Below are 14,192 nucleotides of genomic sequence, written 5' to 3' on the forward strand. Positions count from 1 at the left end.
CAGAAAAAGAATGAGAAACAGAGGTGGGGGGGGGGGGGGGGCTCACATGCAAGTGAGACTTTAAATGTGTATGAACACATAATTTATTACCATGTTCAGAGATGTCTCCTTCCCATAAAGCATGTCTAATACGCACTTGTCCATGTTCCAGGAGGAGATCTTCCCTTTGCTACCTTCTGGGAGCCTCACAACTACCCCCCCTGAAAAATCTTCCAGCCAAGATTTTCTTGCGGAATAATCTCCATTCATTCCTACGGACAAGCCAGCTATTATGTGTCCCAGAAATGAAAGCCTCTTCAAAAAAATGAATGGAGAGTCTTTTGTTCATAAGCGGAAGAAGAGTCCGGCAGGGAGATTCTGCTGTGTAGGCTGTGCGAAGATCTGGGCAGAGCAAACAGTCGATTATAAGGCTGGGCACACATGGAAGATTTCTGCTAGGGTGACCATCGCCCATGATCGTCCCCATATCACTACACATAGGGAACAATGGCGTGTAGTATGTAGTAGCAACTAATGGCTAATAGCACAAAGCTCCAAATTTGTGCAATTGACCTATACTACCTGCAACCGCATGGGTAGCACTCCCTAGCACTTAAATCACAGGGTGAGCAAAGAATTGCCCCAAAAGTACAGTCATCATTTAAAGCAGAAAGACTGCCACACGCATACTATGCAGCCCAGTATTTGGGGCTCCGGAGTCGCTCTAGGATCCCCCGCTGCCTTTGCCTGGGAGAGCAGGGGGGATCCAGAGGAGAAGTTGAGCCCCTGTGTGCGTGGCCGAGCGGCAGTGATATGTACCCACCTTCTGTGCAGGACAAACACTGGAGCGATCGTCTGATCACTCCAGTGTTTGTAAATACCTGGGGACACATAGTACTATGTGTCCCCAGTTATGAATGAACAGGATGTGATTTACATCACTTCTTGTTCATTCATGAGTTTCTCAATGGGGAAAAGCACTCTGTACAGAGGCTCCTCCCCATTCAGAAACTGGATGATAGTAAAATATTTTCTGAATAGGAAGCCTCTTTGCTTTCCATTCATTTAGAACAGAGGCTGCAGAAAAAGAGATTGAGGACTTTGTGTCCTCAATTTCTTTTTCTATTTTAAAAGGGAAATATCAGGGGGCTATTTAGACCCCTAATATTTCCCCGAAGCCCCCCAAGAGTAAAAAAAAATGAAATAAGAAAATAAAAAAGAAATAAAATATCCTGGAGGCAGGGCGCTGAGTGACGTCACATGCCTGTGGGGGGGGCGAGGGGCACTGTTTTTTCTTGCCCCAGGCGCAAAAGGAGCTGGCTACGGCTAGGCTCCCGCGGTGCTCGTGCGGCTGAATGTGTCAGACGCTGCAGAGGGAAAGGGGCGGGACACCTCTCCCCATGTGCAACGTCGGCCACACGAGCCCCACGGGAGGACAGGACGCACTGGAATGTAAGCCAGCTGACTCCCTGCGTTCAGGTGCGGGAGGGGGTGTGGGGTTGTATTGAAGTCAATGGCACCGAAGCCATGCCCCCCGCCCACAGTGCGATCACCCGGAACGCAGGCACATTAGTGCCTGCATTCCGGTCCAGTGCGATCTGCAAAAATAGTGCTTGCAGCATTTGCACTGGACTGGAACACAGGCACTAATGTGCAGGCGATCGCACTGTGGGCGAGGTGCTTGTCTGCAGTGCCAGTGACTTAAATACACCACCACGCCCCCTCCCGCCACTGAATGCAGGTGTTTTTTTGTTGGTAGATCTCATTGAGCTCGTCATTTGAAAAGTAGATCTCCAGACGAAAAATAGTGGGCACCCCTGGTCTATAACGTCAATTGTAAGTGTTTTGCTGGCTCAGGACCTAACACAGCGTATAGGGAAGCCCCCGCTCTGACAGGGAGCGCATACAAGTAAATAGCAGGACAAACAGACTCCATGAAAAATGAGGCTACCCTATTGATATAACATATTCTTATAAAAAGCCTCCCAATAGATAGCATACAGTGGAGCGCAGCCTGGGACTGGAGTACGGTAGGCTTCCCGGACAGGGAACGGCAGTATGAAGAAAGAAGCGGCTCTCACCGGCACCAGAACACACGTTGGTCTCCACTAGCAGCTTCCTGATCCGCACACGTCGCTCCCCCATGACGTCAGAGCCGCTCATCGTCCCCGCTTTGTTTCCTTTATCCCACACCGTACACCCTTCTAGCGCCGTATTCTAGCCCGCACTGCACGAACACCGCTGTGGTATTCGTGTGACACCCGGGGGGATTCCGCGTACTCCGAAACCGGTGCTGAATGAGCGGCGGGTCCTGATGACGTCAGTGAGAAGGGGTGGGGTGTAGTGACAGGGCTGACGATATTTCCGGTGGGGTGACCCGGTGAGTGTGACAGATCGCGAGTGAGAGGCTGCAAGTGGGAGGTGAGTGAGGATCGAGACGTTTGGGGACATAATCGGGGGCCCCTGTGACTGTGTGTGATAGGGATTGTTAGCAGTTGTGTGTCGGGCTGCGTCATTGATTTGATCATGTCTGTCTACATGTGTTATTACTGATCTCTTATGTCATCACTTGTATCCCACCTCGCTCTGAGCACGGTGATCAGCGCTCTGTTGTGTCTTTGTATCCGTGTGTGGCACTGTCGCCTGGCTCCTAGGATGGCCATTCATTAGCATTGTCCCTAGACATCCCATGATGGCTGTTCCTGGGGAAGGATGTCTGACACACTATGCACTGAGCATCATACACAGGCTATATGGGTCATCTGCAACCCTTACACATGACTCAGAAATCCAGATGTCATTTATTGGTAATAGTTTCTGCTCCTTACTCTCTCTGAGGGCCCATTTACACTTGTGCATGGATTGTGGGGTAAAGGCAACCCACTGAATGAGCTGTCAATATACCTCAGACACTGTTCTGACTGCATGTGGCCCGCATGGTGTAGGTGTGAATGGGCCCATATAGTTTACCTTTCACGCTAAACTGCGGCCCATCAATGTAAACCAACCACACAGGAACCAATGGGATTCCCACTAGAAATGCATCTGCATGCAGCAAATTGTGTGAGTTCTGCTGCATGAGCAGAGTATTCATATCTGTGTGCTTCCACGTACTCTACATGTATATTGGAGTGACATTCAAAATAAATGGAAGGACATATACCTATATGTACAGTGGGTTGTAATAGTGTGAATGCAGCCTGACAGTAACTCAGAACTGTGACAGTAACTCAACTGTTTCAGTGTTAACACCATCAGGTACTGGCGTGTTTATAATAGGAGCAGAATGGGCTGATGCCTGTGGTCCCAGACTCCAGAGGGGCTTGTATTCTAAAAAGCTGTTGTACTTAAGCACTATTTATAGTAAGTCTTTGGGTTTTTTTCCCAGAAAGGTAGCCTTTGTATTTCTTTCAATATAACAAAATGATTACACACAGTGGCTTGCAAAAGTATTCACCCCTTGGCATTTTTCCTATTTTGTTGCATTAGCACCTGGAATTAAAATGGATTTTTGGGAGGGTGTATCATTTAATTTACACAACACTTTGAAAAATATTGTTTATTGTGATTCTATCAAGAAATAAGACAAAAAAAGAATAGAAAACAAGCGTGCATAGCTATTCACCCCTCCAAAGTTAACAGTTTGTAGAGCCACATTTTGCAGCAATTACAGCAGCAAGTCTCCTGGGGTACATCTCTAGTAAGTGGGCACATCTAGCCACTGGGATTTTTGCCCATTCTTCAAGACAAAACTGCTCCAGCTCCTTCAAGTTGGATGGCTTCAGCTGGTGTATAGCAATCTTTAAGTCATTAATACAATATAAAGAATGAACTGCGCCAATAAGCAAGCTAACAGCTACAAGGACAGTAATAGACAATTAGAGACACGTGGTATGGGAGCTGAGGGCCCCCTCCCCTGGTTAAGAAGGGAATTGCCTGGTTTGACCTCTTGCTGGGGTCTATCAATAAGGTGAGCACCCCTATATCTGGTGTGGTGCACGTGGTGCATTTGGTGAAGGAACAAGTAATATTCATCACTATTGCTATATTTGGACATCTTTCGCGGATTTATGAAGATTTAAAGACTTTACACCTGATTGATTTTTTTTTCACTGACATTTGTTTGTCACTGTTTTTTTTAATTTTTTTTTTTTTACTCTTTATATCTGATCATTGTCTTAGCTCGGCACATTTAGTTAATCTTTAAGTCATGTCACAGATTCTCAATTATTGGATTGTGGTCTGGCCTTTGACTAGGCCATTCCAAGACATTTATATGTTTCCCCTTAAACCACTCGAGTGTTGCTTTAGTACTATGCATTGTCCTGGTGGAAGGTGAACCTCCCAGTCTTAAATTTTAAGAATTTCCCTTTATTTAGTGCCATCCATCATTCCTGCAATGCTGACCAGTTTGCTAGTGCCTGCCGTTGAAAAACATCCCCACAGTACACGGAACATGGTGTTCTCGGGTGATGAGAGGTCTTGGGTTTGCTCCAGACATGACGTTTTCCTTGAAGGCCAAATAGTTGGGGGGGAGGGGGCTGCAATCATTGTTCGCCCCAGATTTTTCGCACCGGCTTGTTTGGCAAAAGTCAATTGAAAAATCATTTTGTCATTTTGTGAATGGGAGGGGTGCTGTTGGGGCCACACACTGCTTGAGGCCTGCTTACGCAGTCAAGATTTAAGCAGTGTTTGGCTAGCATAAGATGTGCATTTGGTTCTTGATAAATATCACAAGATAGTAACTGATGGTGTTGACCAATCAAAGTTTCATGTTATCTGTGACACGTCTTAAAGTTATTCAGGCTTACTGGCTTGTTTTCTCTCTGTTATTGTGTGGAAGAGTAGAAAGATCTAGTAATCTTGTTAGCCTCTTATAATATATTTCTGGATGTTGTATCTGCCAAAGGTTTTGAACCCTGTACAGCCAGTTTTGTGATCCCAGCACCCATAACAGACTATACAGCTGCATCCTTTACCTCCATTGAAGAAGCAGCATCACAATATGGTCAAGAACATACCTCCAGCAACATATAGGTGTTGCTTTTAAATGTACACTGGGTATGCGTGGCTCAGTGTACATTCTCACCATATGTAGGTACCAGGATTAATTAACTCTCATGCACATGTGTGGGGATTACAATACCTTGGGCTGGCCAATTGAGATTGCGTAACATCTTTAACTCGGAGGAAGAGCAAGGGAACTGAGTGTTGGCGAGGGAGCTCGCAACGCTGGAATGGAGGTCAGCATAGCAGACTATTTTGTTTTAAAGTGACACTAAACTCAGGAGTTAAATCTTAAGAATGCATTCAAGTTCCCTAACTATTAACAATACTGGACCTTATTTGTGTATCACTCAGCTGTAGATCCTCAAAGCATCTCTGAATTGGTGCTGACACTGTCCTTCCTTCTGGAGGGGGGCTAATTTTGTTCCCCTATTGGTCCCTGTATGTGTTGTAAAGTAGTCACTGCTCCAAGCTCACTCCTGTGATGGACTACAATCTCACATTTAGTTTACTCATTTGTATTGCGTTTGTAGTCCATCACGGGAGCGAGCTTGCAGCGGTGACTACTTACAACACACACAGGGACCATGGGGGACAAAAGTAGCCACCCTCCAGAAGGAAGGACAGTGTCAGCACCAATTCAGAGATGATTTGAGGATCTACAGCTGAGTGGTACACAAAAAAGATACATTTTTGTTAATAGTTAAAGTACTTTAATGTATTTATATGATCTAATTCCAGAATTTAGTGTCAATGTAAATCAAGCACATTTGTGTGCGCATTCTCCCTGGCCTACAGTCTCCCCACTCTTTGAAGCACTGCTCTCTGAATCATTGTATGTGAATGTAGGTGCCTTGGCCATGACTCTTCAAGCGGCAGTTCTTTGCCACCTTTTACTCACAGAATGTCCTCAGTCTTCTGGATTGAATGACACAGAGTATATTACCCAGTGTGGATTTGGATTGCTCGTGGGTTGGGGGGACAGCACCAGAGAGGAGGTGGGCATTTACAACAAAACTTTTTTTAAATGTTTATTTTAATTGTGCAGAAATAAGGATTCTCTTTACATGATTGGATAATTAATTAATTATGTGTGAAGTGTCACACATTTTTACATCCGTTCCATACTGTTCTGATCAGCAGGGGATCTGTGCACAGATCCCCTTCTGATTAGAATTGATGGCACTCGTGTGGAAGGGGCTTTAAATTCTGAGTTTATGCAGATATTCAGCAGTTCTCAGTTTTCTCTATAGTTACATAAACACAGCAGATGAGGTGTCCACAGTTTCCACCTGCAATACAGAAGATTTGAGTTTTTTTCTTGTTGGGCTCTGCGTATTTCATAAGCCCCTAAAGACATTAGGAACTAGATGGGTAATAAATACAAAGTAGGCCATATTTTTGGCTCTGCTTTCCATGATCAAGTTTATAAGAAAGGTATGTCTGGGTTTTAAAGAAGTACTCTGGGCATATGAAATCTTAAGCCTTGCAATGGGGCTACCATCACACTGCAAGGGTTAAGTGCTTTTTAAATAACACACCAATTTTCTAACACTGAACAGTAAAACTTCATAACTCCATAATTTGTTGAGATTTCATGTTAAAATAGTTGACTGGAAAATGGCATCACATTGAGCTGGTTGTAGACATAACATGGTTGTCAGATTGTGTCTCCACTTGATCCAACTGACAAACCATTTTTTTTACATATATGTGTATACACCTGCAATCTTTTTTTTGTGCACAGCAGTCCTTTCCCTGTTTCTGCCTTGTCTCGGCAGAACAATAGCGATCGCCTGAGTAATTTCGGCCCTTCTTACTTTTTTAATGAGAATAATTGCCTGGGGATGTCTGATTTGACCTCCATATTGGCAGGATTTTGTGTCAGTCATCAAATAGCTATAGATGCCTTTGCTGTCATGCGTTTGTACAGTGAACGCATCATTGAATACAATTTGCCGTAAGCACAAGCCTCATGCTCTTGAGAGGCAGACATCTCCTAGCACATTCAACATTTTTCTCTTTTTTTTAAATTTGTGTAGAAACACTAATTTCTTCTTCAGTACACTGAATGAGTATTGTAAGAGACCTTCAATTCCTATTTGGCAGAAAGATCATCTTTATTAGAAACAGTGCCCTTTAATGAGGAATATTTGACTGTAAATAGCCGCCAACGGTTTATGGTGTTTATTTTCTCCGCTGAGGACGGCATAAATAAATCGCAAATGACTTGACCCTTCACTCCCTTCAGCTAAATGTGCTGTCAGCTGATTGTAATGATTTACCCTAAGCCTTTGTGAGGTTTGTGGAGCACAGACTGAGACAGAATGATGGTAGATCCAGAGATTCTGCTCATTAGGCAGAGTGCGCTCCTCTTTGTAGTGCAGCCCGTAACAATGCCGCTTCTAACCCTAAGATGTTCTGTGCAGGAGTATCTTTTATTTGTTGGCCGAACTTGCTGCTTATTTTCTTTGCCAGCTGGTCTGTGTAATTTTAAACCGGTGCAAAGTGCATGCTTTGTGAACACCGGTCAGGGTTTAGTGCTTATGTCTAATGTCTTGCAGACAGTCATTGATTAGGTGGACAAAGGTGGCCTGGCAATAGCCGTATAGTTCATGTCTTGCATGATCCAAGTAAATGAGTAAGGAAGATTGAGACTTGCAGAAATACTGGAGAAAGGTCAGCTTTTTGTCCCTTTTCAGAATTATACTAGAGCAGAGCTGAAGGTTTTTACTTTCCCCCTCCATGACTATGATGAGCAAAGCCTTAGAGGTTCAGGTTTTACTGCCATCAGAGGCTCCTCTGTAGAGATTCCTTTACTTCCTGCTGGTGAAAAGGTTGTCAGGAAGTGAGGAGAAATCTCTCAAACAGTGACACATACAGACTTAAAAATGTTTTTCTTAAGTTGAGGAAGGTCATTGTCCCTATCAGCTTTTTTGTTGTGGCAGATTTTCCCTCACCTGTCTGAACGTTGTCTCCTAAAACAGTTTTGGGTATAGATATACTTTAAAGAAACATTCTGATAATCTCCTTTTGCATCCTGATTGGCCACATAGAGTGATTCTACTACAAATTGACTAACGACTTTTTATTGTGAAATACAGACTATTTATTGATCTTTAAGCCCATACCAGGAAAGCTTGGAAGAATTAGAAAGCTGTAGAGTAGGATCTCTATGTGGTCACATCTATTATTCAGCATGCCTATCAGGAGGAAAGAAAAACGCAGTAGGAGTCCATGTTTGTAATGTGTAAACCAGAGTAAAGCTCCAGTCAAAGCTACAGAGAAGTGGTGATTAACATACTTGATATAGGGGGCCTTAAGTGCGGCCCTGGACAACACCAAAGGGCCGCACTTAATATTCACTATATAATGCTACAAAAACTGGCAAGAGACTAAAGACGTACAACAAGAAATGGTCAGGGACTGGAAACATGGTATAGGAGTTGGAGACGGAGGACATGCTTTTGGAGATGCGTTACTTGAGACTGCCCCTTCTAATAATGCCCCTATACAAATCAATGCTTCCACCTTTGTGCTTCCTATACCCCTTGTAAAAATGACTCGGTCCAAGATATTATAAATGAAATGAACCAAACCATTCACTTCTAGAAGCCACTCTATAAACATTTTTCCTTCACTGGCTTCGGTTAGCACGACAACAGACCACTGTCTACAGGGGCCCTGAGGGCTTCACAGTAAGTGCCAAAGGGATGCGTGTTGGGCACCAGGGCTGTAGAGGTTGAAAGTGGCATATGGTTCTATTTAATTTCAATAGAATAAGCAACATTGAAATAACCCCCATCCCTCTGCAGTAAATGTCTATGTATTCATCTACCTGTGATGTTCAGAAATATAAGTTTAAACTGTCTGGCCTGCTCAGTGCCAGTGCAGTGTCTACCACCTCTGGCCTTGAGCAGATTTTAGAATACTGGGCATGTGTTGGGCTTTGCCATAGTGAATATCCATCCAGTGCATATCCCAAACTAAAGATGAAGGCTACCATTGTTCTTTATGGCCAGACCTGGTGCATGATCAAGAGCTGAGAGGACACTGAGGTAGCAAGCACCGTGTGGTGTGAACATCCCCTGTTACAGAGGTGGGGGGAATCCTGGATTTTTATTGTGAGACTTAAATCTTGAGAGCACTCTTCTTGGGTGCTTCTTTAGACAAGGCATATATTTTTTTTGTAAATCTAGATGCTCTTTTTGTGTACAGGAAGAGCCACATTCCTTCATGCGTATGGAACATGTTGCATTGTGTGGTTTGGTTAATAGCTAATGGTCATGAGGATCATATTGCGTGTGCCTTGCAGACCTCTCTAGCTTTAAATATAGACTTTTCTAGTTGAGTGTAGGATGCCCGTTTGTAGTTACTGCTAATGTTGTAATGTTTGCATATGATCCCTAAGACAAAAGCAGATCAGCATTCTTTAGTATTTGGTATAACTTACCTGTGCCTTTTTTAAAGTAATGTTAAACTCTCAATCCTTTTTTCCAATAATGAGTCTATATTAGGGCTGCAACAACTAATCGACATAATCGATTATAATCGATTATTGAAAAAGTTGTCAACTTTTTCAATAATCGATTAATCGGCTTCCGATCAGTTGGCCCTGTTCACGGCTCCACACACGCTGCGCGCCGCACCTCCTCCCCAACTCACGCTCACCGCTGCCAGACCCGCCCGCCCGCATCCACGCTCTACACGCCGCACCTCCTTCCCGCCTCACACTCACCACCCGCCCACATCCACGATTGGCACAGGGACGCGGGGAGATGTAGTAAGGAGGAGCAGGTGTGGGGGGATGACAGCTGCAGATAGACAGGTCCGATCTCGGAAGCAAGTTGCTGGAAGACTGCTCAGGTAAGCCTGCACTTTCCCACACATGGTGCTCTATAATGTATTGCTGGGATTTGTATTCCTCTATAGCTGATGGTACATTGTGCTGTATATTATACATAGGAATACAAATCCCAGCAATACATTATACACTGTATGTATAATGTATTGCTGGGATTTGTTGTACTCCTCTATAGCTGGTGATATTCTGCATTGCGCTGTATAGAGGACTACAAATCCCAGCAATAATACATTATACAGCGCAATGCAGAATACCACCAGCTATAGAGGAGTACAACAAATCCCAGCAATAGTACATTATACAGTGGTACAATGCTAAATACCACCAGCTATAGAGGACTACAAAACCCAGCAATAGTACATTATACAGCGCAATGCAGAATACCGCCAGCTATAATGTACTATTGCTGGGATTTGTTGTATTCCTCTATAGCTGGTGGTATTCTGCATTGTGCTGTATAATGTACTATTGCTGGGTTTTGTAGTCCTCTATAGCCGGTGCCATTCTGCATTCATTGCTGTATAATTTTACACTTTCCATTTCACTATATTGCACACCACACTATCTTTTTTTTTTTTTTTACTTCCACCGCTCCAAGCTTGCTCCTGTGATGGACTACAACCTCAATACAAACTAGTAGTCCCATCACTGGAGCCATTTTTTAAACTTTATTTTATTGTTTATCCGATTAACCGATTAATCGAACTTAATAATCGGCTAACTAATCGATTTTGAAAATAATCGTTAGCTGCAGCTCTAGTCTATATTAAACAAATTATAGAGTATTTATAGAAATATGTAAACAGCCCCATAACACAGCATGGTCAGGCAGATGACACCTTTTAAAGTTAAATCAGAACTCCAGGAAAATGAATCTTAAAGGAGAACTATGACATGAGTGATTTCCACTCACCTCATAGTTCTAAGCCGACCTGTGACAATGAGACTGTCACAGGTCAGCTCAGTAGATCGGGAGGTGAGGGAACACATACCGGGTTCCCTCACCTCTCGATCCTGTCACGGCTCTCTGCCGTGACAGGGGGAGGGCTGGATTCCCCTCTCCCTGCTCCGATCTGCCAGCGCTGACTGGCGGAACGGACGGGGGAGGGGGCAGGTACAGCTGGCTCTGTCTCTAGATAGGCAGAGCCAGCTGTCACTCACGCAGCTGGGCGGATCCCGTCAACTACGTCGGGATCCGCTCCAGGTGCGGCGTCTCAGTATACTGCGAGCTGTAGCTCGCGGTATACTGAGCTTAGGGTAACGTGAGGACGCTAGTTTGTGTCCTCCCGTTACCCTAGGGTGAACTATGGGGAAAAACACTGACCCCATAGTTCTCCTTTAACCCAAAGGTGCTACCCCCACCTTCCAAGGGTTAAGTGCTTGTTTTGGTCTAGGGAGGAAAACAACAAAGTTATACTCGCCCTTTCCTGGGAGTCGGCCAGCTGTGACAGCGCTGCCCTCAGTGATGGTATGTCCCTCAGCGTTCACGTCCTATATGCTGTATAGAATGTGATGGACAGACCTCTGTAAAACGCCTGATGCTCGAAAAAGTACACCATCTTCTTTTGCAGTTTACAGCGCATTTTCTCACCATAGAACTCAATAGGAAACGCCCATTTACACCAGCGTCTCAGAATCTGTCATCTGAAACGTACGACTTAACGTAGGCACACAAACGTGCAAGAGATTCTCAAAAGTACACCAAAAACGCTGACCACTAGGTGTGAATGCGTGCTAAGTCCCTGTTCACACCTAGGCGTTTAGTTGCTCAGAGGTACACGTGGCAAAACACCATTCATTTCTATGGCCCGTGTTCACACCTGAGCTTTTTGTCGTGCGTTTTGTCCCACAAAGTATAATATGAAATCACCTGCACTCCATACAGCGTACAGACCTTGATGAAAGGTTGGTGCTTGAAGTGACAACACGGATGGCGCTGTGTCAGATACAGTCCATAATAGAGTATATAGGGTCACTATGTCTCCCAGAATAGGGGATCCTGCGTGGCCCCAAAATGTTGGCTGTATGACGCATGTGACAATTTAATATAAAGTGCTTCACTTCTTGCACACATCATCGAGTGCTGGGGACTTCTGTTATGGATTGTCCCACAAAGTTTCCCATTGAAGTCTAGAGGACCAAAAAGAGCTGTAATCTGCCTGACAGTAGCTCATGTACTTTTTTCCAGCGGCAGGCGTTTTTCTACTTGCACAAAACGCTCATGAGTGAACAGGGGCCTTAGAAATTAATGAGATTCCTTGTCTTCAGCGTTTTGACGCATTTACCTTTTGAGAGACAAAACGCCTAGATGTGAACAGGAATTTAATCCCTTTCACATGCTCCCCACCATACCTGCATGCTGCACCTCTCCTCCTCTCTGTTCTCACACCCACACTTGCATACCACACTGCACCCCTCCATTGCTCTCCCCATCTCTCCTCTTCTGCTCTCACCAGTGGCGGACCTAGGGAACAAAGGGCCCTGGTGGAAGATTATTTTTTGCCCCCCCCCAAAAAAAAAACCCCAACCCATGTCCCCTGTAGCAACCACAAAAAAAAAAAGTTGGAAAAATGGCATTGCTGTATAAAGTACAGCTGAGATTTGTAGTCCTCCTATAGAGGGAGCCATTCTGCATTGCTGCAATGCAGAATGGGACCTGCTATATACAACTACAAATACCAGCTGTACTTTATACAGCAATGCCATCAATTGGGCTACAAAAAATAATGATTTTATTTAACCAGTTGACAGCTCTGAGATGGACACGTCACACACAGGGGGCCCGTCAGCCAATGTGATTACACTGGGCCCAGAGATGGGGGGGGCCGCCGCATACCGATCCGATGGTAACCGGCGGCCAGACACCAACGGACCCCCATATCTCTGCCCCAGGGCTGTGTTTGAATAGATACTGGGCCCCCCTGTAGACTCAGGCCCCGGTGCGGTGGCACAGCCCGCACCAGCGGTAGTTCCGCCACTGGCGCTCACCACCATAATGTTATAACTGTGCGTTGTTTACCTGTCAGTCTGCATGTACTCAGTATAGGTCTGTTAGATGAATAATGACTGATATGAAAGTCCAACAATTGACACTTCACCATAAGCTGTGTCAGGGTGGATTGTTTTGCATTCATGTGGAAGGTTGTTTTTGTCATCCTGAACCAAATATTAGCTGACCAGCTTAGCAGGATGTTCCTGTTCCTGTTTTTTGCAGCCTGCCTAAAGCTTCATCGTTGCCTGCAGGGTCACGGGAGAATCCAACACTTAATGACAGTTCTACCAGCAAGTATTCTGTGATCAACACAAAAAGGTTCCAAGCCATACATATAGTGTTTTTATTTTTTAATGAGACAATAGTTTGCATTCAAATTAAAATGCTAATGCGTTTCACATATGGAGAGAATATAGAAAACAGGGTTTGTTATGGAAATTGGTCGTTTTGTGAGGAAATGTCATTGATTTTTGTTTGTGAAGGTTCTCATTCATCCAGGTCATGGTTTATCTGTAAAATAATAAATCAAGGCAACTGGACTTGTTGTATTTTTCTTGAAGATGTTTCGCTGGTCATCCGGCTAGCTTCCTGAATTAAGAAAGCTGGTTGGATGGACACAAAACGTCTTCAAGAAACATACAGCAAGTCTAGTTGCCTTGATTTATTGTTTACAGATGTGGCATTGATTTTGTGAGGCGATTCACTGCTTCCTATGAACTAAAAATGCCCTGCAGTTTTCACATTTCAATCAATGTTTAACAGGAGTGGCTATGATTTTAGTCACTTGGTAATTTAGTATTAAACCCGAGCTGAATGACATGTACTTTGCTAAAGCACAGGGTTTTCTAAACTATTTCCTTTTTCAAAATAAAATACTTCTCTTCCTCTTTTTTTCTGCTTTTGGTGCGTATCAGTGCTGCTGATCTCCTGCAGCTTCTTTGTGGTCACTTCCTGTCTATGTGCACTCCAGCCAAAGCTGCATGCCATTTCTCAGGGGTGGTAACAACAGTGGGCCACTTGCAGCCTCCATCAGAAGCCTGTGTAATGTGGTGACAACGCAGGAGGATAATTGGGTGTTAGGAACAGGGCTTTGTTACCTTTATAACAGGAAATGCCTGAACAAGGACTTTCACGGTGGAATCACCAGGCATTTTGTTCATAAAAGAGGAGGATTTATAAATGTTGAACATTACCTTTTAAAATGATATTACCTGTTACAGTGTGAGGATCCGCACATATGTGTGTTGTATTTGTGCACATCTGCATGGGACTGCAGACGACATTCTTAACTTAAAATATGCTATAAATAAAAACAAGACAACCAGATATTGGCAAATAATGGCCGCGGCC

At 44.2% G+C, this 14,192-nt stretch overlaps 1 protein-coding gene across 1 annotated transcript in view; it reads right to left on the reverse strand.

The window, feature by feature from the left end:
* Positions 1 to 2,096, reverse strand: part of PTRH2 (peptidyl-tRNA hydrolase 2) — a 4,463-nt gene extending 2,367 nt beyond the window's left edge. The window contains exon 1 of the mRNA XM_018571529.1: positions 2,061 to 2,096. The gene's annotated coding sequence lies outside the window, so the exon portion shown is untranslated. The remainder of the gene's footprint in view (positions 1 to 2,060) is intronic.
* Positions 2,097 to 14,192: the final 12,096 nt, after the last annotated feature.

Source organism: Nanorana parkeri, unplaced genomic scaffold (genome assembly GCF_000935625.1).
Source record: "Nanorana parkeri isolate BGI_ZX_2015 unplaced genomic scaffold, ASM93562v1 scaffold1775, whole genome shotgun sequence".
Lineage (NCBI taxonomy): Eukaryota > Metazoa > Chordata > Amphibia > Anura > Dicroglossidae > Nanorana > Nanorana parkeri.